Here is a 27498-nt window from a genome sequence, read left to right on the forward strand (position 1 = left end):
ACATGCAGAAAGTGCCATTCCTGAAGATGAAGTTGAAGTTGAAGTTGAAGAATGCTCCACATGGATGTTATGTTTCTTCATTGCAGCTTCCAAGGCTTCCATCTTCTTAAAGCATTTAGATTCTAAGTGGCCATCTCGATTACAAAAGTTACAATGTCTATCAGTCTTCTTCCATTTGTTTTTATTGGTCCTATCATTTTGCTGAAATGATCTTTCATTTTGAGGCTGAGTTGGTTTAGGACCATTCTTTTGAGGATATGACTTCTTAGGATTCTTTGAATTTGGTTGCTGCTGGGCGGCTAACGCTTTCGTGGAAGAGTTTCCAAGATTAAGAAGACCAAGGTGTAAGAGTTTTTCTTGTTCTCTTATTAAAGAATCACAAAAAGAGTCAAAGGAAGGGGCCTTGTAGTCTTTTCCTTGACAAATGAAAGCTTCCCTTGTAGAATGGAAGGTGGAAACAAATACAGAGTGGACTGGTCCCAACTTAGTAAGGATGGAATAAATAAGGTTACTATCTTCTTTCTTAACCTTAACACCTTCCAAAAGATATCTAAGGGTCTTGAATTTGGACAAGAAATCTTCAATGCAAGAAAAATTATTAGGATCCAATGTAAGCAACTCATTTTCAAGTTGATGGGCTCTAATTTCATTTTTAATCCCAAAAACTTTAGTGAGTTTTTCCAATGCTTCATGAGGAGTCTCAAGTTCTGCAATATGGAATCTAAGATCAGGAGAAATAGACATCCCTATCAAACCACGTGCTTGATCTTGTCTATTTTCCCATTTTGCAGCCTTGTCTTCATCTTTTGGTTTCTTCTCTTGGTCTGTGGCTATTCTGTAGAGACCTTTACTTCTAAGTAAATCTTCCATGTAGGCTATCCATTGGAAGTAGTTAGTGCTGTCAAGAATGACTTGGCATGGACTTTCCATTTTTTAAAAAAAAACTGAAGCTGAAGATGATTAAATTAAGTGTTCCAATGGATAGATCTCGAAAAATTAGGCTATTTTAAAAAAACGGCTCTGAAAAGGGCTTCCGGATGAAGAAGTTATGGCTTTTTGAAAAAAAAATTGTTGAAGTTGCCGGCAAAGTGCGCAAATGTGCGGGAATGAAAAAATCCGCCCCCACAAAATGGAGACTTGAACCCAAGACCTCTACTCTCTTAAAATAGCTTTGAACCAATTGATCTATACAAAAAATTTGAGAGAGAGAGAGAGAGAGAGAGAGAGAGAGAGAGCGAGAGAGAGGGGGGGGGGAGGCCTTGGTTTGCGTGCTTGCCTTGAGAAAGCTCTTTTTCCCTACAAAACACAAAACACAAAACCCAACATGAATATGCAAAGAAAAACGAACCTTGAGGCTCAAAGTTAGCTTTAGCCAAAAACTAGATATTTGTAAAAAAAATCTCAAAGTTAGCTTTAGCCGAAAAACTAAATATTTTTCTCAATTTTTCTGATTTTCCGAGATCACACTAAGGTGCAGGGAAAAGAGCATACGCATGAGAAAAATCCTTCCTTTCTATTTCTGATTTGCCCAGATCGCACAGAGTCGTAGGGAAAAGAGCATACGCAAAGATGAAAGGTATAGATCCGGTTAAAAAAAAAGGGCTAAATAAACCGAAACCGAAGTAAGCAGAGAGAAAATAACAGTAAACTGCAAAAACACTGTATGCCTCCCGATCTGAACAATGACGCAGCTAGGGCTACCGGAAACCTTTTCGCGTGAAACGAAAGGGGTTCCTCACTGGAAAAGATGCCCCGAACGCAACAGAGCAGTCCTCTCGGCCCGAAAGCAGTCAGAAACAGCAGATCTAGGAAACGACAGCTGCATGCAGTTCTACCGGCTTCAGATTTGGATCTCCAATGGATGCGACCCTCAAATAGATCTGATACCATGTAGGAATTTACAGGGTAAGTTCCTCAGAAAGAACACCAAAAGGACACTGCTCACAACCAGATCACAGATCAATACACTAGTATTTTTGACGTGGTTAAAACCCTCAAAGGGGGAAACAGTCCACGGCCTGCGCCAACGTGGCTACTACAGGCAATTTATTAATCAAAGAATGAAAATTTACATAAGCTTCTCTCATGCACGGATTACCCGAACAATGACCCTCCATGCGCTTTAAATAGAACTCATGGACCAATCGGGTGTCAAGCCACGGATCAAGTGTCGGTAATACCGAGGAGAGAATGAACCGTCGGATCACTACATATCGTGACCGTCGGATTGTAAGTTACAAAATGTACAACGGTAAAGAAACACACTTTACCTAACTCTATACCTAACTCTAAACTAGACCAAGTTGTACTTAACTATTTCCTATGTGTCGGAATATCCTAACATGAATCTCTCAAGCTCTCTGGTGCTCGATGCTGCCTTTGGTCAGCTCAGCCCTCTGTCTTCTTTTTGCTTTTTGCTTCACTGTCTTTTCTTCATTTTATCTGTCTTCTTTCCTTTCTTCTCTTTCCCCGTCTTCTGTCTTTGGGTCTTCTGCTTTGTCTGTTCATGGATTTAAATCCATTCAAGCTCATGGCTGGTCAATTCCCCTTCAACTTCCCATCAGATCACCTACTGCAGATTCGCTTGGAGTTCCCTGTTTCGGCGTCATCATCAGGTTCATAGGGAGTGGCCACTTGTCCTCCTACGGATTGCGCCAACTTTTTCCTCGTCGGTTCAATTCTTCGGTTACGTCGTGGAATGAGTCCTCTGCCACCTTGGCATCAAATCAGACCTCAAATTCTTATGCATTTTGGCTTAATCCCCTGCTAAATCCGGTTTCCCCATCGGGTGCGATCTCAGCTGTTAGATCTGGAGCCCCCAGATCCAATGCCATTATCTCATTTCGCGCGGTTGACTTGCTCGACCATTAGTGCACGATGAGCGGCGGTTTTCTCTCTCCTCTGCTTGCCATGCGTCGGGCGCTGAGTGGAATCGCTCTGTTTTCGCCAAATCTGCTTACCGCCCAAGGGTGCCCCCGATAAATACCACCAGTTTTGGAGCGCGGGTCCCACCTTAGCCTTTAGCCTTTTTCCCACGGTCTTCCCGGCTCTCATGCGACCAAGCGCTCGGGGCCTCTCCTTCTTGAGGGGTTTTGCTCGGCGCTAATCGCGCATCAAAAACTGCCTCCTTTTCCCGATCCGGGCTTCCCAGGGGCTAGTTTCGCCTCTGACATAGTCTCCATGGGCCTCGGTCAACGTGCTTTGACCGAGGTCCTTGTTGTTCCATGCTGGCTGCTAACTGCCACTGTTTAGAGGTGTTTGTAATCGCTGCTTTTAATTCTTTGAGGCCTGTCCCGACCTGATACAGTCATGGTTCTCTGATAACTCTTCTTGGATCCAATTTGGATCATGGGAAGCAGAATCAGGTGAGTTTCCCCTCTGGTGGTAAGAGGGCGAAACATATATTAGAGCTTGTGCACAGTGATGTGTTTGGACCTGTGAAGGTTCCATCACTGGGTAAGTCTGTGTACTATGTTTCATTTATAGATGACTTCTCAAGGAATACATGGATATATTTCCTTAAGAAGAAATCTGATGTCTTTGACAAGTTTAAAGAATTCAAGGCTCTGGTGGAAAACCAGACAGAGAAGAAGATAAAGGTGCTGAGGATAGATAATGGTGGAGAGTTTTGCAGTATGGAATTTGAAGAATTTTGTAAGAAGTGTGGCATAGCACGATAGAAGACTACTCCATATACACCTTAGCAAAATGGAGTTGCAGAAACAATGAACAAGACGTTGATGGAAAGGGCAATAAGCATGCTCAGTGGTGCCAGGTTAGGATAGGAATTCTGGGCAGAGGCGGTGGAGACAGCATGTTACCTAGTCAACAGATCACCTTCATTAGCGTTGGAGGATAAAACTCCACAAGAGGTATGGACTGGTAAGAAATCCTCTCTTTCACATCTGAGGGTATTTGGATGTGATGCATATGTACATGTTCCAAAGGAGAAGTGAACCAAGTTGGATAGTAAATTTGAAAAGTGCATCTTTATTGGGTATAAGGATGGTTTAAAGGGTTATAATCTTTGGAACCCAGTAACAAGGAAGGTTGTGCGTAGCTGAGATGTGGTGTTCAGAGAGGTGAAAGATGTTATTAAGCATGAAGTCCAACCAAAGGAACCTGAGAAGATAGAGTTTGAGCTAAAGGAGGAAGAATCAAACTCTACAGCAGAGGAGGATTCAGAAGATGAAGAACCACAAACTCTGGGTGTGAGAAGATCAATTCGAGAAAGAAGGCAGCCAGAAAGGTATAGTCCATCTGCTTTCTGTTCAAATTTTTCTTTATCTATTATTGATGATGATCCCAGAATTGTGAAGGAAGCAGTAGATTCAGAGGATGGAAAACTCTAGAAAGAGGCCGTGGTTGATGAAATGGCATTTTTTCACAAAAATGAGGCTTGGGATCTGGTGGAGTTGCCGGCTGGAAAGAAACCCATTGGCAACAAATGGGTGTTCAAGAAGAAGACAAATGCAGAAGGAAAGGTGGAGAAATACAAAGCTCAATTGGTAGCAAAAGGTTATTCCCAGGTGCTGGGAATTTATTTTGGTGATATTTTTTCTCCTGTTGCCAAGATAACTTCTATTAGATAACTTTTATCTTTTGCTGCTGCTTTTGATTTTGAGGTAGAACAGATGGATGTGAAGACAACATTTCTTCACGGTGATCTGTAAGAGGAAATCTACATGAAGCAACCTGAAGGCTTTGCGGTGAAGGGTAAGAAAGAACTGGTATGCAAGTTAAAGAAGTCTCTGTATGGGTTAAAACAGTCACCAAGGATGTGGTATCAGAAATTTGATACATTTATATGGGGACTTGGCTTCACTAGAAGCAAAGCAGATCACTATGTGTATTTTAAATTAATTGGTGACCGTGTTATTTATTTGGTCTTGTATGTGGATGATATGTCGCTGGTTGGAAATGACAAAGAAATTATCTAGGATTTGAAGACCCATTTGTCCTCCAAATTCAAAATGAAAGATCTTGGTGCTGCAAACTATATTTTGGGCATGGAAATTAAAAGAGATCGGGAAAAGAGGAAGCTCTGGTTAAACCAGAGGAAGTATGTAGAGACAATATTGCAGAGATTTAATATGCAAGACAGTAAACCAATGAAGGTTTCTATTCCTGTAGGTGTAAATTTATCTTCTAAACAATGTCCCAAGACACAAGAAGAGGAAGAGGACATGTGCTGTGTTCCATATGCAAGTGCAGTCAGTAGCCTGATGTATGCAATAGTCTGTACTAAACCAGACATTGCACATGTAGTGGGAGTATTGAGCAGGTTTATGTCAAAACCAGGAAAAGAGCATTGGATAGCAGTGAAGCAGGTTTTCAGATATTAGCGTGGCAGTAGTGATTATGGTTTGTGCTACCAAGGAAGACCCTGATTGGACAGCGTGTTGGATATTCATGGCTTTGTTGATGTAGATTGGGCTAGAGATATCGATCAAAGAAGATCTACAAGTGGGTATGTGTTTAACCTATTTGGAGGTGCAGTTAGTTGGATGAGTAAGAAACAATCTGTAGAGGCACTATCAACTACAAAGGTAGAATACATGGCAGCTACTCATGCAAGCAAGGAAGCAGTTTGGTTGCAGAGATTGTGTTCAAGTATAGGGTTAGTACAGGGAGCTATAAGGATAGACTGTGACAGCCAAAGTGCAATTTTCTTGGTAAAGAACCTTGTATATCATTCAAAGACAAAGCACATTGATGTTCAGTATCACTTTGTGAGGGATATGATAGAAGACAAAAAGGTGTTACTGGTAAAGGTGGACACTTTGAAGAATACTGTAGATGCATTGACAAAATCTGTGAGCTCTGAGAAGTTCTCTTGTTGTAGAGAAACAATGGGCATTACAGGGCTAGATAAATGACTAAGCTCTCTTTTGGCCCCCTATGGAAAGAAAAAAACAAGTGGGAGAATGTTGGGTTGTGTTATATTCTTTCCATGACTAGCCCACGTAGTTAACCGGGGGGTTAGAGTTGCGCTGATTGCGTAGCGGGGGCGTCACAAGGGGTTTGACGGGTGCAGGTAACCCCACTCTATGGGGTTCGGGGCAGTGCCCCGAAAAATTTTGGTTTTGGAACCCATGTTAGGTTGGGTGGACCCAACTATGGTTTTGTGCATGATTTTCGCACATGTTTTTGGACACGATGGTTTTCGGTCCATGCTTTTGGACGTGATGGTTTTCAGTCCATGGTATTGGATGCTTCAGCATGTATAAATATGTATTATAACATTGAAAGGAACATAATGAAAAATCAAGCTGGTAGTCCCGGTTTTGGGATCTAGGGGAAAATCTCTATGTATATGTGTTTTATGTGTTATGCTCTCACATTGTTTATTTTTTGTGTTTTAGAATTCGTATGCAGGTAATTTATGTATGGGGTTAAATCCTACAAAAATATGCATTAATATGAAGTTCAGTGTGAATAGTTATTGTGTAGTAATTTGACAAATGATAACTCTGCACTTACTCTTTATCATGTGCCTTTTTCCATTCGTTTCGAGAAGCTCCCCTTCTCTTTTGTCTTCATCCCTTTTGTTGTCCCAAATCACCACATCTGGTGTGTTTTTGATCTGCTTAATGTACTCACCGACATAATAGAAAGACTCATATGATATATACCCCTCTGCCATAGACCCCTCAAGTTTTTCCCTTTGTCGAACAAAACCTTTCAATTTCTTCATGTACCTATGGGAAAAACTTGAGGGGTCTATGGCAGAGGGGTATATATCATATGAGTCTTTCTATTATGTCGGTGAGTACATTAAGCAGATCAAAAACACACCAGATGTGGTGATTTGGGACAACAAAAGGGATGAAGAAAAAAGAGAAGGGGAGCTTCTCGAAATGAATGGAAAAAGGCACATGATAAAGAGTAAGTGCAGAGTTATCATTTGTCAAATTACTACACAATAACTATTCACACTGAACTTCATATTAATGCATATTTTTGTAGGATTTAACCCCATACATAAATTACCTGCATACGAATTCTAAAACACAAAAAATAAACAATGTGAGAGCATAACACATAAAACACATATACATAGAGATTTTCCCCTAGATCCCAAAACCGGGACTACCAGCTTGATTTTTCATTATGTTCCTTTCAATGTTATAATACATATTTATACATGCTGAAGCATCCAATACCATGGGCTGAAAACCATCACGTCCAAAAGCATGGACCGAAAACCATCGTGTCCAAAAACATGTGCGAAAATCATGCACAAAACCATAGTTGGGTCCACCCAACCTAACATGGGTTCCAAAACCAAAATTTTCGACCTTATCTACTAGGTGAATTAGAAGATGAACCTACAAGTCCATGTGTTGGCTTGTTGGGGCCTGACCCAGGTTCAGAGTTAATTAACTAAACAAATCCTTGTACTACTAGCCCTTTCAGAAATAGTCCACAGAGCGCGGGCTGAGGTCTCACCCGAAGTAGTATGGGAGGGTGCTAGAACCAGGTTTCCACACCCTTGAGATGTCTGAGAGGTTCGACTGGTCCACTGTTGGTTCCCGCACGTAGGTTGCTTCACACACTTTCCCGTTCCACACGGCCTGATACACTACCTTTGCGCTTCCCTAACCAGGGGCTGGGGAGCTCCTGCGTCACGCTTTGCGCTATTACTCGAGATCTTACTTATCTTCCAGTACTAGTTAATTACCTTCGCCTACTTGAATGTCTTAAGTTATAATTGGTTATACGAAACATTCATAAAGGTTCGCGTTGTGAATAAACAATATACTTGCAAATTATATCCAATCATGTATTAAACCAGCAAAAGATATACATAAATATAGTAAAACTTCTCTTTATTGATTATTCTAATGGTTACAGACTCGACCTGCCCTGTGCACTCAGCTGCAGGGGTCCGTGCACTTAGCTACGGACTACTAGGCCTCTGCGCACTCAGCTGCAGAGCCTTCTCCTACTCTAGGACCCACAAAACACTTTTCAATTTGACTCAACCCCTTAGACTTCTCCTCTTCGATCCAAGGCTAAACACACGCCTTCAGGACTACTTTCTTATGTCGTGCCGTGTCCACCTGTTCTTTCAGCGCTTTGGCATGTTGCATCTGGGTGAGCCTCTGAGTGAGGGCCACTGTCTACGCAGTTCCTTTGACACTGTCATACTGTTGTTGGAGTTCTCGCGCCTCTGTCTCTAAACGCTGGATGTTGGGGTCCTCCTACAGATTTGTGAGGACCTCAAATGATTTTTCCAACATGCTGGTGCAGTCTTGCACTGCACTGCCAATTTTGTCTAGTCCCACTGTGATAGCACTAGCACGTTGTTCTTTGACTTCCAGAGGGGTGGATGGCTGCGCCTTTAACCGCATCTCGACGATCTGAAGGTTCAGCTCTAGTTGAACCTTTGTCATTTCCTCCCGTGCCTCATGCACCCCTGTTGTTAACCTGTGGACACGTGCCTCTGTTGGAGTGTCTGCCGGGATGGCCAGCTCCGGGACGCTTTGACAAGCTTCATCTATGACCTGTACCAGTTGTCGATTCTGCGATACCACTTCGTCACGTTGCAAACTTGACTATTCCATATTGATTTTTTTCTCGCTGATGACTTGCAGTGCGTAGCTCTCCCTAGCTCACAGCTCTGCAGTTATCCCATCCTGCAAAGCATATAAGGTATCTCATGGGAGTGTTACCATATTGATACCGAGACCCTTCAATGTGCTAACCATAGGCCTGTCGGCCTCATTTTTTGTCACTAGTGTCCCTTCCGACAGTACTAAGGTATTTTTCATCTGCACGCGCATCATCTGTTTTGCTGCCATTGTTCTGACTGCGAGGTTGGTTGAAAGGGTACCAGCCTGAGGAGTGTGCACCTGCAACTCTTGTACTTGCACTCTGAGGGCCCCCAACACAATCTGGTTCTCCTGCATGAAATTTTGGAGGGCCTCGGAGGTGACATCGCGAACTATCTCACTAATGTCGTGCAGATCACCCTCAGTTACGATGATCAGGTCAATAGACAACTTCGATGCCTTGACCTTCTTGCACGACCCTGTCCGCTCGGCTGGGTGCTAGCACTTCAACTTTGTTGACGCGGTTTGTGGGTTTGCACCTCCCTCTTCTTCCTCTGCTTCTTGCCCATGTGAAGGTGACGTTTTGCCCTCGCGTGCCTTCGCAGCTACCTCCTACACTGCTACTGCTGTTGTGTCCTTTTCCTACTCAATTGTTGTCTGTGCAGCATCCCACACCACCCGCACTTTTGCTGGCACTTCCTCCTTCCTTCTCTTTTCTACCAACTGTGCAATGCATAACTTGGCCTCGTCTTTCTTCCTCTGTGCCATCGACTTCTCTATCTCTGCGATGTTTGGAGCACGCCACTCCAGCGGCCATGCCTCTAGCACGTTAAAGATCACATCGTCCGTGGCTACAAAGGGTATCTTTCTCCATTGTTTGGTTGGGTCTTTGTGCACTCTGATATAAATGTTATGGATGTTTGCTTTGAATTCCGAAAAATAAGCAGGTTGTTGTAGACAGTGGGTGACAACCATGGGTTGCGGTTGATCCCCATTCTGAGGTTCATCTCCATGAACACCTGGAATATTTTACTGTCGCGGATCCTCTTAGCATCCTTTGTGGCCTAGAGTGAAGCGTACTTCACGGGTTCTGGCAGATCCCTGCCAATTGTGGGGAATTGACTATCCTTCGGTAATTCCCCTGCCACGAGCACTATGGACAGTAGAAGCCATGCATAGTGGAACATTTTTCCCTGTTCCTGAGCTTCACAACAATTCTCCAAAAACTCCTTGTAGAGGAACTCAGACCAGTTAAACTGGACCCGCTCTACGCATTGCTCGGCCAGTGCTACCACTGGCGTGGGTACCTCGTCTGCGCAACACTTGTGCATAACCTTACTGGCCAGTATTTGGGTTGCCACTTTCACTACCTTGTCATTGATGCTGGATATGGTGTAGCCCCTTTTCTTCTTTGCCAGCTTGTACTTTTTCTTCATGGCCTCCACAATGGCCAAGTCACTGCTTTTCCCTTCCAAGATGTCCGCGGGGTCCTCTCCTTTGCATGGAGGTCGGGAAATGTGGTGAATCAATTCTACCATGATGGGGATGGGCTCTTCTAGCCACAAATACCCATCATGTACAAGTCAGAGAAGCTGCCTGATGAAAAAAATGGTTATTGGGGCGCGGTGGAAATGCGGCACCCAGAGTAGGTTCAATAGCCTGGCCTTTTCCACTCTGCGCAGCCACTTTCACGGCTCTAATTCTCTAACCCTCGCCGCGGTGTTCTACTTGGGCTTCATGAGGTGCGAGGTCTCAAGGTGAGGGAACTCCTCATGGTCAACGAGGTCCTAATCTTCGAATTTTAAGCTCGGCACCTGTCCTAGGTGCGTGCCCTAAAAAATAATGTTGTCAGGGAGAAGCGGGGTTTAGAGCGAGCTCTTGGTCTCGTCAAGGTCCTTGGGTACTTTAGCCTTCCCTTTTTGTGAGGGGACATAGGCGGGCAGTTTTGTCGGGGGGTGCGTAGGCTGATTTTCCTCCTCCATGCCTTCATCCTCGTCCTCTACGATGATAATATCCTCGAGGTCTTCTTCTTCTTCACCGGTCTCTATAGTGACAACTTTCCCCTTCTCCTCCATTGACAGCTTGGTGTGCAGCGGGTTCCACGGGGACACACGTAAGGGAACCACCACTTGTTTCTCCTTCTTGGGTCTTGGCATGCGTAGTGATTTTAGGATTTTTGCCACAATCCCGGCAACTTCCAGAGCATCCCCCACAGTCAGGGCCTGCGTGGCCTCTTCGGCGGTTATTTCTATTATCTCCATAACATCCTCAGTTGTTGCCATTATGTCCGTCCTGAAATTTAGAACTCGCGAACTCAGGAGCTCAATCAACGCTCAGCACACAACAATCAGGGCTCTACTCAATAACTCAATTCACAAAGGACCAAGTGTTGTTTTCTGGGTAGCCTCTTGTAATTTATAGCGCTTTTTGAATTTGAACTCGACCATCCCCCCAAATCTGGTTCATTAATGCTCCCTTGGCAGCAAATTGCCCCAAATCTTGCCCATAAATCGCGTCTTAAATGCCTGCGCCTGCTCCATTTGGTCTTAAGTCGAGCATCCCATTGTGAATAATGACTTCAATGGTCACTTTCTGGCCAATCCGTGCGGCAGCGTAGCCTCCCATGCACGGGCGCGAACCTTGTGACTCTTTGCTTCTACGTGCAGCTCCAACATCGTGTAGCCCTCGAGCAGAATAGTTTATAGTCCTACGCTTCCTTTCAATTGCCTCGAGCGCTAAGACTGTACTTCCTTCGGCTAGTCAGGTGGTCGCACCACCCGTGTGAAGTTTCATATTGTCATCTATCATGTTTCCTGGAGAATACCAACCTTTTATTGTTACATTCAGCATCGCACACTTTATCATCTGCAATGCACTACCCTGGTCAATACGCTTTGCAATGTGCGGTCCAAGTGAAGGCATCAGGGTGATGAATTTGCGGCGATAGGCCTTAAACCTGTCATTGCGATCGTACGCATCCTGCCTTATCACCCTGGTCTTTTTGCCAAGAAAATCTTCCTTTATCTCGTCCTCCAGCTTCTTGACTTCTGCGTCCACCAGAGCGCTTTTCTTCCTTAATCGTACCCTTTCTTCTTCAAGTTCTTGGAGTCTAAAATTTCCCTGTTGGATTTCTGCTTCCAAGGTTTCGCGAACCGTCGTATCTACCAGTGCTATCATGCGCAGTCTAAGCTCTCCAAGTACTATAGGGCTTACTACAATTACTTCATACTCCATCCTTGGCAGTGCCTACATGGTCATGTTTTTTCACGTGGTCCTATAAGCCTAGAGAACCACTGGTACGCGCAGGTCCCAGTTAGTCCGCTTCACATTGTGGACCTTGTTCAATGCTTCACGTACTTTGTTAAAAGCTTTTGCATGGATATTCTTCTGTGCACTTGGTCTTTCCATACTTCATGGTCCCAACCGAAGGGGTCATTCACGCCATTGCCTTACCCGCACCTGCTTACTGATCGTGTCTCCTACTGCGAGGACGGTGTGCATTCGTGCAGGTTTCACACCATATGCCTGTATCCACCTGGATAGGTGGGTGTGCGGGCTAGTTTGTCTGTCATACTTGTCTTTTAACCACATTTGAGGCTTCCCAAACTGCATGCACATCACCTTCAGCAGTTGCGCTAGTCCTCAAAACTTCTTTGGTGCGTGCCCCACCACCTTGCGGGCGTAGTGCATAGTACCCACTTTAGAGCATCGAAGCGCTGTTGTTCCAACACTTCTCGCTAAAATTTGTTCAAGAAGTCATCCACCTCGCTTAACCTGTCATATGTAGGCAGATCTCTTACCTCTGTTTCTACGTAGTGCATCGACCTCGTCATCATGTAACAATTGAGCGTAGTTACCTTGTGTAATCGGTTTTGCCATCGTTCTATCTCCTCATTAGAATCTGATGTGCAGGAGCTTTTGCTCTCCCAAGAGATTCAACCATCTGTGGTTGGATTTACCCAATATTTCTCATGTGCGTTTATCTTGTAGATGAAGTCCATATCGTCATCACTGTCGTAGTTATGCACTGGCTCCGTGTAGCGCGATCCTTCTACAGGGTCTAAAGGTACCACTACACGTAGTGACTTTTTCTCAAAGATCATCTTGCGTTCTTTCGATTTATGACTCCATTCATGTTAGTGGCCCAATCTATTCCCAATAGCGTGGGGTAGGGATTGCAGTCATCAACAATCTTTATCACTTTGAAATCTACTAGCACGTTTGCTCCTTCAATATCTACTGTGATTCCCTGCAATCTCCCCATAGGTAGGATCTTTTGCTGGTTCGCCATCCACACTTGGATCAGAGACAATTGCAGCGCAGGCCTACCCATGCACTCCCATGACTGCTTTGGCAGGACATTCGCGTCTGATCGTAGATCCAGAATCACTTGGTCCATCTCATATTCCTCGATCTGTGCGGTCAATCTCATTTCCCTTCCTGTTCGCGTCATGTGCTTTCTGAGCTTCTAGACTACGTGCATTTCTTCTAGCGTGGTCCCAGCACATCTAGTTATGAGTTCTTGCAGCCTCTTTATAGCCTTGTTGTCGTGCAACAGCTTCATGCATGTCTCCAAGAACGTAGTGAGCATTGATGGGTCCATTTCCAGCTCTAGTCTACCTTTACTTCCTGAAGTGGAGGCATCAACGAAGCTCCTCTTAGCTTCCATGAAGGTCTCCTTAGCGCGCTCCAAATCAAATTCTGGTTCCTTCGTTGGAGCCTTGCGAACCTAGGTACTTTCTTCAGGTTGCTTGCCTTTGTCATCTCCTGTCGTAATTCCACTCTGGAGCACGATATTTACATTAGGGTCTTCCTCGCGCGGCTCAGACCTCATCATTTGCAGGTTCTAAGTCGGGGGAGGTTGGAGTGCTCCTTTATCGCGCAACCTCACTATCAGTGTGGGACAATCCTTTGTCTCATGATCAAACAATGTACAATACAAGCATGATGGTCACGTTGGATTCGTACAATCGCGAGCATAATGCCCCAACCCTCTGCAATTATAACATATCAGCTGTCTGCGACCTCATCCTGGTCCACCTCCACCTTGGCCTTGTCTGCACCCCTGAAATACGGTACGCGCCATTCCTGCGTTTAGATCGACGGGTCATGTTTCGGCCTGAACTCTGTAGGTAGGAGTTTGATCCATCATCAGCTCATAACTTCTACAGGTGCGCTCATCATGTCCTACTGACCTATAGAAATTACAGAACAATTGCTACGAATTCTGTGTATACTTCTATAATAGATGGCAGTTATATGTAGCATGCTTTCCTCCTATCTGAAAAATCGCACACCATAATGCAGGCGCCGCACTTGGTCTTGCTTGTGCCTCTGGTCTTAGTGGCATTGGCCCTCCTCCCACAAGGTAATTCACGAACATCGGGCAGTGGTCCTTTTCATGCCCCTGGCCTTTGCATTTTACGCACCATACATCATCGCGCATCTCTGGGCAGGTTGTCCTATCTTGTTTCAAACTTTGCATATCCAGGCACAAGTTTTTCAACTGCACGTGAATCTGCTAAACTCCCAGGTTAGGATCTTGTATCAGAGTCTCGTGCAATCTCATCGCAACCTCCAAAGCCTCAGCCTAAGTGGTTAGCCTTTGTTGCGACAACGCGTTTCGTAGATGTGGCGTTAACGATGCTACAAACCATTCATGGTGTTGCCCATCTGTTAATGTCATGTTCGCTTTGCAAATTGTGCACTTCAGTCTTTGATCCAATTCCCACGGGGTCTCGCCTGGTAGCATTGTGATTTCCTTGAATCCAATGATCGACTGTGCCTCAGAATTTGGCTTGCTAAATTCTTTGTTTAGCACAGCTTGGATATCTGCGATCCCCGCATTCAGATTGTCATTGGAATGCTTAATGTACCAGGTCAACGCACGATCCTGTAGAGTGTTGACCAACGTTGCCTTATTTATATTGTTGTCCGTGACACCCTGTGCTTCCCATACAGATTTTATCACTAACCAAAACTGGTCCAAATCTTCATTCCTTACTCCCTTGAACACTGATAGCTTTATTGCGCTTTTCATACTACTTAGCGGTAGTGGTGGAGGTGGTGTGGGTGAAGACGGGGGTGAAGATGGTGAAACTGGTGGTGGTGTGGGTGGGGGTGGTATGCGCAGAATTCTCTGCCTTATCAGATTGATCACACTTCTTGGTGAGACCTTCGCGAGCTCTTCTTCGCCCCCTCGCGGAGGTGAAATCAAGGGGCTAGTTTCTAGTTCTGTGCTACCTTCATTTCTGTAGATTCTCCCACTCCTTGTAGCCCCAAACATCAATTTATTCGCATAACCCGCTTTTCACATAGTAGCATTTTAATCCAAGTGTTCAAAGATTTAATGTACTTACCTCGCGGTCCCTTGAGGAAGCGTCGTTCTGCCTCGCTATAGCTGACTAAAGTATCTACCGTGAATTCGGTGATGAATCCTCCTATGATTCAATCGAGCCAGTGATCGACAGCGCGCACGATCTTATCTTCTGATGCTTCTAGTCTGTGCACCAATTCTAGAGTCCACACAATAGGTTTGTCAAGTTTACACCTTCCTTGGCTATCTGCTAGCTTCACGATCCACTCGTACAACTCAGTGGGGAAGGATGCAAATAAAATTTCGTGGATCTCCGTATATAAGTAGCAGTCTAACCACTCTTCCTTTGATAGTTGCAGATTCCTATTTTCCTACGCTGCGAACTTGTGAATCTTTCTGTCCAACCAATCTTCAATTCCTTTCTTTGTTAGATTCCAATGATATGACATCAGACATCTCTATGCAGATCCCGGTCCCAGCAACGGAACCATTTGTTGGCTTGTTGGGGCCTGACCTAGGTTCAGAGTTAATTAGCCAAACAAATCCCTGTACTACTAGCCATTTCCGCAATAGTCCACGGAACGCAGATTGAGGTATCAACTGAAGTAGTATGGGAGGGTGCTAGAACCAGGTTTCCGCACCCTTGAGATGTCTGAGAGGTTCGATTGGTCCATTGTTGGTTCCTGTGCACAGGTTGCTTCGTGCACTTTCCCATTCCTCATAGCCTGATACATCGCCTTCGTGCTGCCCTAACCAGGGGTAGTGGAGCTCCCGCGCCGCGCTCTGCGCTATTACCCAAGATCTTACTTATCTTCTAATACTAGTTAATTAATTTCACCTAATTGAATGCCTTAAGTTATAATTAGTTATACAAAACATTAATGCAAGTTCGCACAGTGAATAAACAATATACTTGCAAATTATATCCAATCATGTATTAAACCAGGAAAAGATACACAGAAATATAGTAAAACAATCTCAGCTATCTCTTGATACCACCGTGGAATGCTAGACATATGAATCTCCTTTGATGTGATCCAACATACAAATATAGATAATTTAGATATGGCACGTTGTAGGTTTTCGGGGAAGTCATGGTTCACACACCCACACACGAGCATAAGAAAATGACATTGCACAGTAAATAGTACATTATATAAAGAATAATTATAAAATATCCCATTACATAAAAATAAAAATAATAATAAAATCATGTTTTTGACATACATACTCTTAGAAGGTTCAAATGGTCATGCGATTTCAACCTCGACAAATGATATTCCACAGTGAAGCATCGCTGTAGTGAAGACCCACATAGAAAAGGTACCCTCACACTCATTATAACTTCCTTTGGAAAATAAATATCATCTTTCTTTAAAGTCCATGTGACATCACCTTCTTTGAAAGACCAAAAGGCACCAGACTCTCCTCTAGTTTCTTATCTTGGACAATGTTTCTTTTTAGTTTTTAAAGAAATAAGATCTATCCTAACAGCTAATGTGTCACTTTTTTTCGATTAGATGTGCCTCCATAAATAAGATGAATCATTTTTAAATGTATGCATGGGATCTAGTAAGTGGGCAATCTTTAGATGCTCACAATATCAGAGCTCATAAAAGAAAATTTTCCTTTTCATCCCAATGGGAAATTTCTCAACATAGGTGTCGAAGAATTCTGGATCATCGAACATAGGCTCCCCATTTGAATCGAAAATTTATGCAAACTCCTTCTCCTTCTCTCTCTCATATGCTCTAAGCCATTCAACTAGTGTCATTATTGTAGGCCTTTGGGTTCTCTTTGGTTTACCATTGAAAGCGGATGTTGCTCTTTTGTAAGGGTGTTCTTCTGGGAGGAATACCCTAGAGTAGTCATACATTGGATTTCGTAGGTTGTCGGACCACCTAACCTTCAAAGAAGGTCCACAACATTTACATCCATGATACCCTTTTGTTACAAGACCTACGAAATTATTGTATACATGTCAACACATTAGTGACCATGAAGATCTAAACAATTGCAGCGAATTAAATTAATATGTGAAATAATATTGTTACTAAAAAAATTAATAGGAATGTAATTTACCAGAGAAAACTCCTAAGCCTGGATAATCGTGTATGGTGTAAGCACATATGCCATATAACATAAAAATCCTCTCTGCTGTTATGGGTTTTAATACATCCCATAATCCCTTCAATTCATCTACCAATGGTTGTAAGTAGACATCCATAATCTTCACTTGTATTATACTAGGGATTATGAGAGCCAATAGAAGATGTTTATTCTTCATGGAAAACCACGGGGTGATATTGTTATTGATCACTACTATAGGCCAAAAAAAATAGTTGGTGTTTTCGAGGAATATGGGTTAACGCTATCCATGGCTATGCTGAGTCGTAGACTTTGTATTTCATCCTTGAATTTTTTAGGCCATGTATCCTCTATATGCTTCATGGCTCTTGAATATGTTGGGATTTGCATAACTCTTGACTCACTTTTGTGTGAGGCATGCCATCCATGAAACATAACTAATTATTTTCAATGAAAGAGTCTTTTAATCCTTGGGATTATAGGCATGTGCCTCAATATCTTATGAGGATCATGTGATTTACCCATTTTTTTTAAGTATGGTACCTGTCATGCCCAAATTTCAAACATATATCTTTTTCTACATATTATCCTCTATATAGAATAGAATCATTCAGACATGCATGATATGATATGTACTCAACACCCAACATTTTAAACAACTACATTTCCTCTTCGCATCTACTCGCCAATACATTATCACTCAGAAGAAACTTATCTTTGAATATCTTGTAGTTGGTGGGGAATATAATTGTACAATGTCAATATTTAACATTCATAAAATCGACCATTTTTAAATTTTATTGTGTGACAAAATATAAGGAACTTGATCGATCATGCAAGTCAATTACCTCAATATTTTCGAGAAACATGCATTCGACATGTAAAAATTTTCTTTCACATTGTACAACAACATCGTTGTTCCCAACTGAGTAGACTTTGACTTTCCGCTAGGTCTAAAGAGAGGGGTGGTGGAAGCAGGTTTTAGGCTTTCGAATAAGGTACCAGTGATATGCACATCATTCCCTATCTCATCATTCTGGAATGCATCTAACAATATTTCCTCCATGGAAGTAATATACCATTAGTAATCATCCATACCAACCTCCAGTTGATTGCCTCCATTTCCAACTTGTGATGAAGAACTACTATTTTTGTAGTCATTCCTAATTGGTGAATCTAGATGTAGTGGGAATTGAATAGGCGGTTGATTCAACCATTATTTGTATGCTTCCTCTTCGGTTCTTGCTCTTATTGTAGCATTCTGTCGAGTTGACATCGTAGTCGGGTGCTCCAGAAGATTGTGGGTGGGTCACTCATCATCACTAGAATCCTAATTTCAAAAAATATTGAACCTCATTAGTACAATATTAGTGATATTAGTAAGCACGTGAATGCAATTATTTTGTTGAAATTACATTATACCAAACAATTATTACCATCGTTGATCCAGGATTGCGACTGGAAGATGCCATGTTCCAATTGGCAGGGTGAAGAGGCTTTCCATTTTCATCTACTAATTGCTTTCGATATGTTGCTCCTAATAAGAGCTTCCGAAGTTTTTGAAAATACAGAGTAATATTTTCTGCATCAGAACTCGATTTCAAATTAGGTTCCTGCAAATTTGGATACATTTTTATTCATATTGACATGGATTAAAAAAAAGAAATTCAATTAGATAGTCAAAATATAAATAAAATATGAACTCTTTAGAGATGAAAAGGGAGATCTCCGTGAAGGACTTTGATCAACAATATGGAACGAGCTAGATTTTGAAGAATTAGCCATTTGATATTATTGAGATTTTGTCCCTACATTTGAAAAAAATCAGAGATAAAAAATTGTGTGCATATCCAAAATTAATCTTGACAACCATATAACCAAAATCTGAATTTCAATATAGTTTTCAAACCATTTTTCAATAATAAGACGTCTTTAAGCAGAAAATGTCTACTATGAACTACTATAATTCATATGGATGCATTCTAAAAGATAATTTGAGATTAATATGCCATTTTTTGTGAAATTAAAATTTCAGCTAACTTTTAAACCAAACCGATGAGCTTGTAATGCTTTTAAAACATCAAAAACACATGGGCATTCAAATAATACCTGCACCAATTTCCAGCGTTAAGAAAAAAATAGGTTATCATATCAGTGCTCTTTTACAAAAACACACCGATGTGTTTAAAAAAAAAAACAGCACCGCTACACACTTGTTTCTCGATTTTAAAAAATAAAAACGAATTCAACCAACTCGGTGCTCTTATACCAATTAGAGAATTGATGATTTTAAATAGAAATGACACTATTGCGTTAAAAAAATTAATCACACCATTTTGGGATTTCGAAAAAAAAAAAAATTGTATCATGTCGGTGCGTTGAAAAACTTTGCTGCACCAACTTTTTATAAACGCACCGATGTGCTTAACTATCGAACACACCGATGTGCAGAGAAATTGAAAAAAAGAGCTATTTTTTTCTTTTCTAAAATTAAAAAATGAGCGGAAATTGATTTTTTGAAATCTATTTTCATACAGTCTTTTAAATAGTAAAATGTTATTTACAATTTCATTATTTTACCCAAAATTTCAAGTGAGTGATTTGCAAGATAGACATACCAAGAGAAATGTGCAACAAAAAAATATAACTTTGGAGCAACATAACTATTCAAAAGACCAGAAGCTGAAAGGTATGTTGATTCAATAAAAGACTTGCATAGTAAAAATTTTAAATTTTATTGTTTATTTTACTAATAAAAAAAACTACAAGTTGTGTTAGGGTTTAATTAAAAGAGAGATCATCTGCAAGAGAGACATACTGAGAGTACTGTGGAGATGAAAAATAGTTTGGATTCTCCGAAAGATAAGAATTTGAAAAGTATGGTCACTCACTCAAAACCCTAGATAACAAAAATCTTAAATTTTACTGTTAAAATATTTTACAATTTCTGTTCAATTTATTCACAATTCAGAGAAAAAAAATAAATACCCAGTATAATAAAAAATTTACTATAAATTTTACCTTTAAAAATTTTTACGATCTAATTTCCTATTTAAATTTAATTAAAATTAAAAAAAAAACAAAAAAAATCAATACTTACCTTAAACCCTTGCTTCTTCCTACAAAATTTCACCTTAGGGTTTAACTTCCTCTACCATTTCACAATTAGGGTTTTTCAATTTAAGGATTTTAAATTTAATGGGTTTGTGTACTTATGATATATAAAGCATTTGTCATGTAAAGTAGGGGAATCAGTTATTGAATTAGATCCAAACCCTATCGACCGTCTCCATTTTTTTTTAATGACTATATGTTCTGCGGTGCGCCCTATGTAATATAATACATCGGTGCTCCTTTTGTAATAATACACATTGATATATTAATTATTGAATTAAATCCTAACCCTACCTACTGAATCTGTTTTTTTTTAAATGGATATATGTTCCGCAGTGCGCCCTCTGTAATATAACGCACCGGTGTTCCATATATAATACAACGCATCGACATATTAGAACACTCTCTATTTTGTCTAGTCCGTTAACCACTTCTCCCGGTGTAATATAATGCACCGACACACCTCTTCCAAATAGCACTGTTAAATCATTTCAATGCATTTATCCTTACATATTGCACCGTAATAATTTAAAATTATTTTTAAAATTTAATTTTCCATGAGGATGTTGAACAATTAAACGCCCAATGTGTTTAATGTCCTAAACACATCGGTGTGTATATTTAGATAAACATACTAGTTAGCAGAGTTTTTTTGGCTGAAAATTATTTGATTTATTTGTAAAATATATCTATTGGATTCTATATTGAATGCTATAGGTTTTATATTGATTGGAAATGTCTTAGAAATTCTCAAATAACAAAAATACTAATCGAAACAATGATAGCCCATATAGGAAACATGGAAGACAAGTTCTTTGTAAACTATTTACAAAATTAATATGTTTGAGCTATATGTAAGTTTAACTAATATGTAATTGGTTGGTATGTGTCATGCAGAGCCACAAAATGAATAAGGTTGATAAAATTATTTCTAATCTAAGTGCATAAGAGCATAAAACCCTGACAAAAAAATTGCAGAATGATGAATTAGGTAAATCGAAAAATACTATTCAATATGAGTTTTTTTTAAAATTTGATTAATAATATACTTAAGAATCTTAGATAACATGTTTCAAGGAATCTATTAATTCATATATGTTTATTGTTCTACATAGAGCAGCAACCAAGGAAAAGATCAATGTCCTTTAAAGATTTTTTTTTTTAAACATGTAAATGATGATGAATTGGTCTTTAGCTCATCTGGAGTGGTACTGGAGGTTAATGAAAGGGGGGAATTTTTTTACAGAACTATGGAGGATTTAGTGGAATGAACATATAGACATACTTTCCACTTACAATACAAAAATCAATCCAATGATTCTAATAGCCAAATTATATTTAAACTACATGAAACATTTTTAGAGCAATGGTCAATGGGACATGTCAGATTTGCAATGGAAAAACATACAACAACAAAAAAGAATCATTCAAAAGGTAATATTCCTAATTGTATAAAATGATTTGCTGGAATTATATGTATATATTACTACAAAATATTAATTTATTAATATCAATTTTGTTATATTTAGTTTTCATATATCATTAAAAAAACAGTTTATTACCTTTTCCAGGAAGATTATGAAAATACCAAATGATCAACGTGCTGATATGCGAAACATGCCAGTAGGAATGTCCAAAAATTTGTATAAAGAGACAATAAAAAAAAGGACATAATTACATCATAGGAGGAGCCATATCAACAAAAACGTGCTTCAAATATATGTAATCATGATTGAATTTGTACATATAGAAATATAATTTAGCATTAAATATTAATTTTCAAGTATTTTCTTGCAGAAAATAAAACAAGATGGAACTCATTCAATACATAAAATAGGAAGACAAGGAAGAAAATGGTTGATTTCAAAGATTGTGAGTAATTTTTAATATTTCCTTATAACAACTCGAGTTTTCATTTTTGCATACTTTAAGTTTTTTTACAACAACCATCCTTGAATGTCTTCAAATAGGTGCTAACATACAAAGAAGAGCCATTAGAAGAATTGATTGACATTGGGTTAAAATAGGGTTGTGAGTATATGTTTGCATATCAAAAATTAATTGTGGAATTTGTAAGTATCTATGTTGTTTTACTTCTATGAGTTTATAATTAATAGAACAAAAAAATACTTTATATCAAATCTATGATTTATAACTAGGTTTAAAACATGTAGGAAACAAAGTATGGAACCACGCCACCAAAAGACTTGTTGCAACAAGCATGAAACTTGGTTTTGAAACCATGTGCACAATTTATGAGTCACAAGTTCTTGCTATAGTACATTTCTATTTGATTTACATTTTTTTTTTCTGGGTAAAGGCTACTTCTATATTAAGTAAGAAAAATATTTACATAGTTTACATCATCCAAGGGGGATGAGGCCACCCTCTAACAGAGACAACTGGGACAGACTATTAGACCTCTGAGACATCATTACAAAAAATTGTCCAAATGAGCTCCTTGGACAACATACAGTTTTGGATAGCCAAAAAACAGACTCTATTAACTTGGTGACTCTAACTTTTAACAAGCTGCCACTATAGGGCTGAGAACAGGAACTGAGCGAGATTGAGGATTTAACCAAAGACATGAAAAAGTATGCAAAAAACCTGGAGAAACGCCTTCGAACAGATTCAGGTTAGGTGACTGGGCGACGTTGGCGGTTGCCTTTGCATCGGGCTGGGCGGATCAAGCCAAATGACAGACTCCTCACCATCCTGAAGATGCCCCTCCGAACCCGGATGAACTGAATCCTGTTCCTCATTTCTATTCTGAACACGGTTTATTAATGGCTGAATTTCTTGCACTGATTCATCATGTATTGAGTTCTCCTGTTCCTGAGCCGGCTGAGGCTGGTCGACTTGTTCTGTGGGTGCTAGTGGACGGGGCACCCGATACACTCTTCCTTGCATGTCCCCCAGAAGAATTTCGTTGCCCTGGAGACTATCGGAAGCAGGGGAGGACCAAGAGGGATTAACTAGAGGCGCTTCTGAAAGATACACAGAGAAATTGACAATTACATCCGACTGAAGGATCCTTCTGAGCATTCGGAGGCAGAAAGTCTGGTAGGAATCCGGCAAAAACAGAAATTCCTCCTCAGAGCTGGATGACGAGGGGGGTATGGATACTATAGGAGCTATTGGGTGCGGCTCCTCCCCTTCAATCCCATTGCGAACCCCTGAACGACCACCTCGATGAGGCACTCCTCTTCGACGCATCACGGCTTCCAACTTGAGCGTCTTGAGACTTTGCTCAGTTTCCTTGAGACAATACTGCAGATCAATATTTTGCCCACCGCCCGCATCAAACAACATTCCCTGAACATTGCAGGTCTGAGCGGTGTTGTTATATAACCAGGACTTCGCCATCACCATATGCCGCGTACAAGACTCCATTACACCAGATCTCCTCGAGACCGGAGCAGGCTCGCTCAGCTTGAATGCAACCTCTGTCGTGCTCTGCCTTTCCTTAATTCCGTTTGCCTGTAGCATTAAATAATTTCTTGTCTTCATCGCTATCTCGTACTTGCTTGCTGCCTCGGCCTTGACACATGTATAGAGGCGTGGGAGTGCCTTAATGACATGTCAGGACACCCGCATCCGGGTTCTATTTGATTTACATTAATGTATATTATTTATTTTAATTTTCATGATTCTGACCAATGTAGATACACTCATTACACTTTATTTTTATGTTTGTAGATGGAACTACAAGATCAAGAAGACAAAAACAATCAATGCAATAAACAAAACATCCCTTCAAATAACCTAAGCCATGGAAGTATCTCGAGAAGTGACAAAAATTCCAATGAAGAATGATGAGTGATTTGGATATCAATGCAACCTGTTGTATTTTTTAAAATAATTGTCTATGAAAATTAGACATTTTGTTTAATGTAATGGACATAATGTCCCAATTGAAATACAAGGGGTTACCAATGAAAATCCCATTTTGTATGACAAAGAGCCTCTTACTGATATATAATAAAATACATTTTAATTTATTCTATTGTGTTATTTAATGTCATCGTGAAATGCTACACCACTAATTAAATATATGGACGATTAAATATTATAATGAAGAGATGCACAATCTAATAATATAACAAATTAATCTAAACAATATATATAAATGCACTAATCAAATTTTAATTTATACGAACACTGTTATAAGATATATATTTATTTTTTGATGAATAATAAATTTTAAAAATTACAATAATTGCACTGTCACATGTCGATGTTTCAAAAAAGGGAAAATATCATTCAAAAAACTAGGGTATCTATAACATAAAAAAGCATTGGTGCGTTCTGTTATATAAAAGCACCGTGACAATATTTTTTTCATTTATGATGCCTTTTAAGAAAACGAGAGCACCAATCCATTTATCACTTCAAACACCGATCCTATTTGAGATTAATGGCCAGGTGCATTGTAATTTTTAATGCACCAGTGCTTTCATATAACTAACTCTCTGGTCCTACAAAATATTATTTCCATCTTGGTTCTTTATAAAAACTGACATCACCAGTCTTTTTGTATAACTAACACATTGGGGCCTTTGTACTAACGATATGCATTGACACTGCAAGTTTAAAAAAAGCATCGGCAAAAAAATTATTTTTTGCATGCCCCGATGTCATTCCTTAGAAGAACGCTCGAGGATTTTTTATCTCTTAGCACCGGTGTGGTAGATATTACACACCGGTATTCTTTGCATTCAATGACTCAATGATTTTAGTTATGTATGACACTCGATTCTTTTATGTATGTAGTGCACCAATGCTACTTTTTTCTGTTAAGCACACCGAAGAAAGAGAAAAAAAAAAAAAAAAACAAACAAACAAAACAAACAAAACAAAACAAAAACTCCACTATCCCAAACGAATGTTTTAGTAGATGTTTTTTTGACAATTTTTTCCAATTTTATAACACTAAAAACCTTAGTTATAAAGCTAACCTTTGTTATAAGGCTCCGTTAGAAGGTATTTTCTTTGTAGTGTGGATCTATTTTAATGGTGGATAGAGATATTGATGGACCTCCCCTCCCATGTTGCATATTTCAATAAAAAATTGATTTGTGGGTATGATTCAACATATAACAGTCATGGAATCAATTTGTGCATCTCATTCACACCCTACTAGAGATTGTTGGAAATAATACTGAGAGGGGGGGTGAATCAGTATTATCAGATTAATCAAACTTTTCAAATGCCCAAAACATATACGCTACTTCAGTTAAGTGAACCAGCGTGTACACGCTACTGTGACGAAGTAAAACAGCGTATAAGCAGAAAACTCACAATTTAGTTGGCTTATTCTTCAATTAAGTGCATCAGGACATTATTCATCATATTAACAGTAAACATGTGCAGTATAACAGAACAGATAAAAAGCCACACACATGAACACCAAGATATAAGGTGGAAACCCAATGTGGGTGAAAACCACCTGCTGCAAGTTGTCTCTATCTTTCTTAATATGAAACTTCAGTTTACAATCTTTTGTACTGGTGCAGCCTTATACCAGTACGCAGGCTACAACCTGCAGAAGGCTTCAACCTTCTCTCGTTCTCCAAACTTCCTTGGAAGGGAGCTCCAACCCCCTTTTGCTTTTGTACTAGCCAAGATACTAGTACGTAGGTGCTGACCTACAATCTTCCTTCTTCCAGGTATCACTTTTCATACATTTTCAGACTTGGATATTCCTGAAGCACAACATTACAATCTGAAGACCACAATTCATTCAATTTTCACAACAGATCATTGAAGCATAAAACAACCAACTTTGAATCACTGAACCACTGAACCCTGTCAATCACCAGTTACCAGAACACAGAGCAGACTACAGAACTCTGTAATAACAGTCAGATCCCACTGTAAACCCAAATCAAGCTTCAAAAGATATACGCTACTTTAATGAGCAGAAACCGCGTATACACGCGCTTTTACCGAAGCCAACCTGCGTACAGATCTAAAAATAAACTTTCTCAACTTGCAGCTGTACCAGATATTAGTTAGACTCAGAACGTAACATTGCGACAATATGCAGATCTAGAAATACGCATAATCAACCATAACATGATAGTGCATTTCAAACCATTTGATCCCGATCTCTCCTTAGATCTAGTTCTCCATCAACCGATAAGATCTCTCCTTAGCTCAGATCAACCAACTCAGAACCTGCATATCAGATCTCTTTCTCTCTTAGATATTCATGCCTTGTCGAAAGATGATCTTTGCCTAATGATCTTCTTCTCCTTATATAGCCTTAGGCCTTTCTCAATACCAAGAGCCAAAACCATAGTAACACAATACCATCAACTTTAAAACTAGGGATCGACACGCCCGTCGAGACATAATGGTCCGAAATCATAGGCACAACTTCCAAGGTCTAACCACCATGAACCAAAGGAACCTTTCCACATACACGCGCTTTTTATGAATCGAACTTGCGTGTACACGCGACTTGGGCTTAACGAAACAGCGTGTATGAGCTTTCTTGCCATGCTGTACTGAGATCTGTCTTCTGATTAAGTTGCCATCACCCATGCTGTACTGAGATCTGTCTTCTGATTAAGTTGCCATCACCTGTACTAACCTCTGAGCACCTGTACCATCCACTGAGTGAGTTGCCATCAAGGACAACACTTGAACCATAATGCCAACAATCTCCCCCTTTGGACTTGATGGCAACCACCACACCAAGTCACTCTCCCCCTTTGACATCAAGGGCAAAGGGAGGACCAAGATATTCTCTTCCTTGGTAATCCTTCTGCTGTCCATACTGCTGTCCATACTCCCCCTGAGTACATGCTGAAATCTCCAAGTGTGCTCCCCCTTTGTGAATGCCAAAGAGTACCAGTCTATCCATCCTGCTCACCAAGTGCTGTTCATGCTCCCTTTGACTGTAGGCAAGATCTGCAAAAGATGTTCTTCAAGAAGAACATGACTCTATACATCATAAAAGACCTTCCTATAACCAAAGACTCATACATACATCCATTTCTCAACTAAGTGAGGATATACAAAAAATGACTCATCCACCCAACCAAGTGGGGATACATCAATATTGACTCATCCACCTAACCATGATAATACATGAACATTTCATCATTCATCCCAGGCATAGTGGGGAAACCAACAAAGGCCGTTACATGACCTTGACACCATAAAAGAGACAAGAGAGATACATGACATAGAGACAACAGATCTAGACCAAGACTTAGGAAAGACACCAGCAGCATCTGATAAACATCTTGTTAGATCAGCAACGAGAATTTCTTTCTGAGCTCCTTCTTAAACCAATCAACCAAAACATCTGAATGCCAACAATGCTTTATGAGACTTTTGAGCTGCTCCCCCTGAACCTGTGCCTGTTGCACTCCCTGAAACTGTGCCTGAATACTTCTGACATTCCTA

The sequence above is a fragment of the Pinus tabuliformis genome, chromosome 8 (genome assembly GCF_031772625.1).
Source record: "Pinus tabuliformis cultivar Carrire ecotype Pingquan chromosome 8, CPIR1, whole genome shotgun sequence".
Lineage (NCBI taxonomy): Eukaryota > Viridiplantae > Streptophyta > Pinopsida > Pinales > Pinaceae > Pinus > Pinus tabuliformis.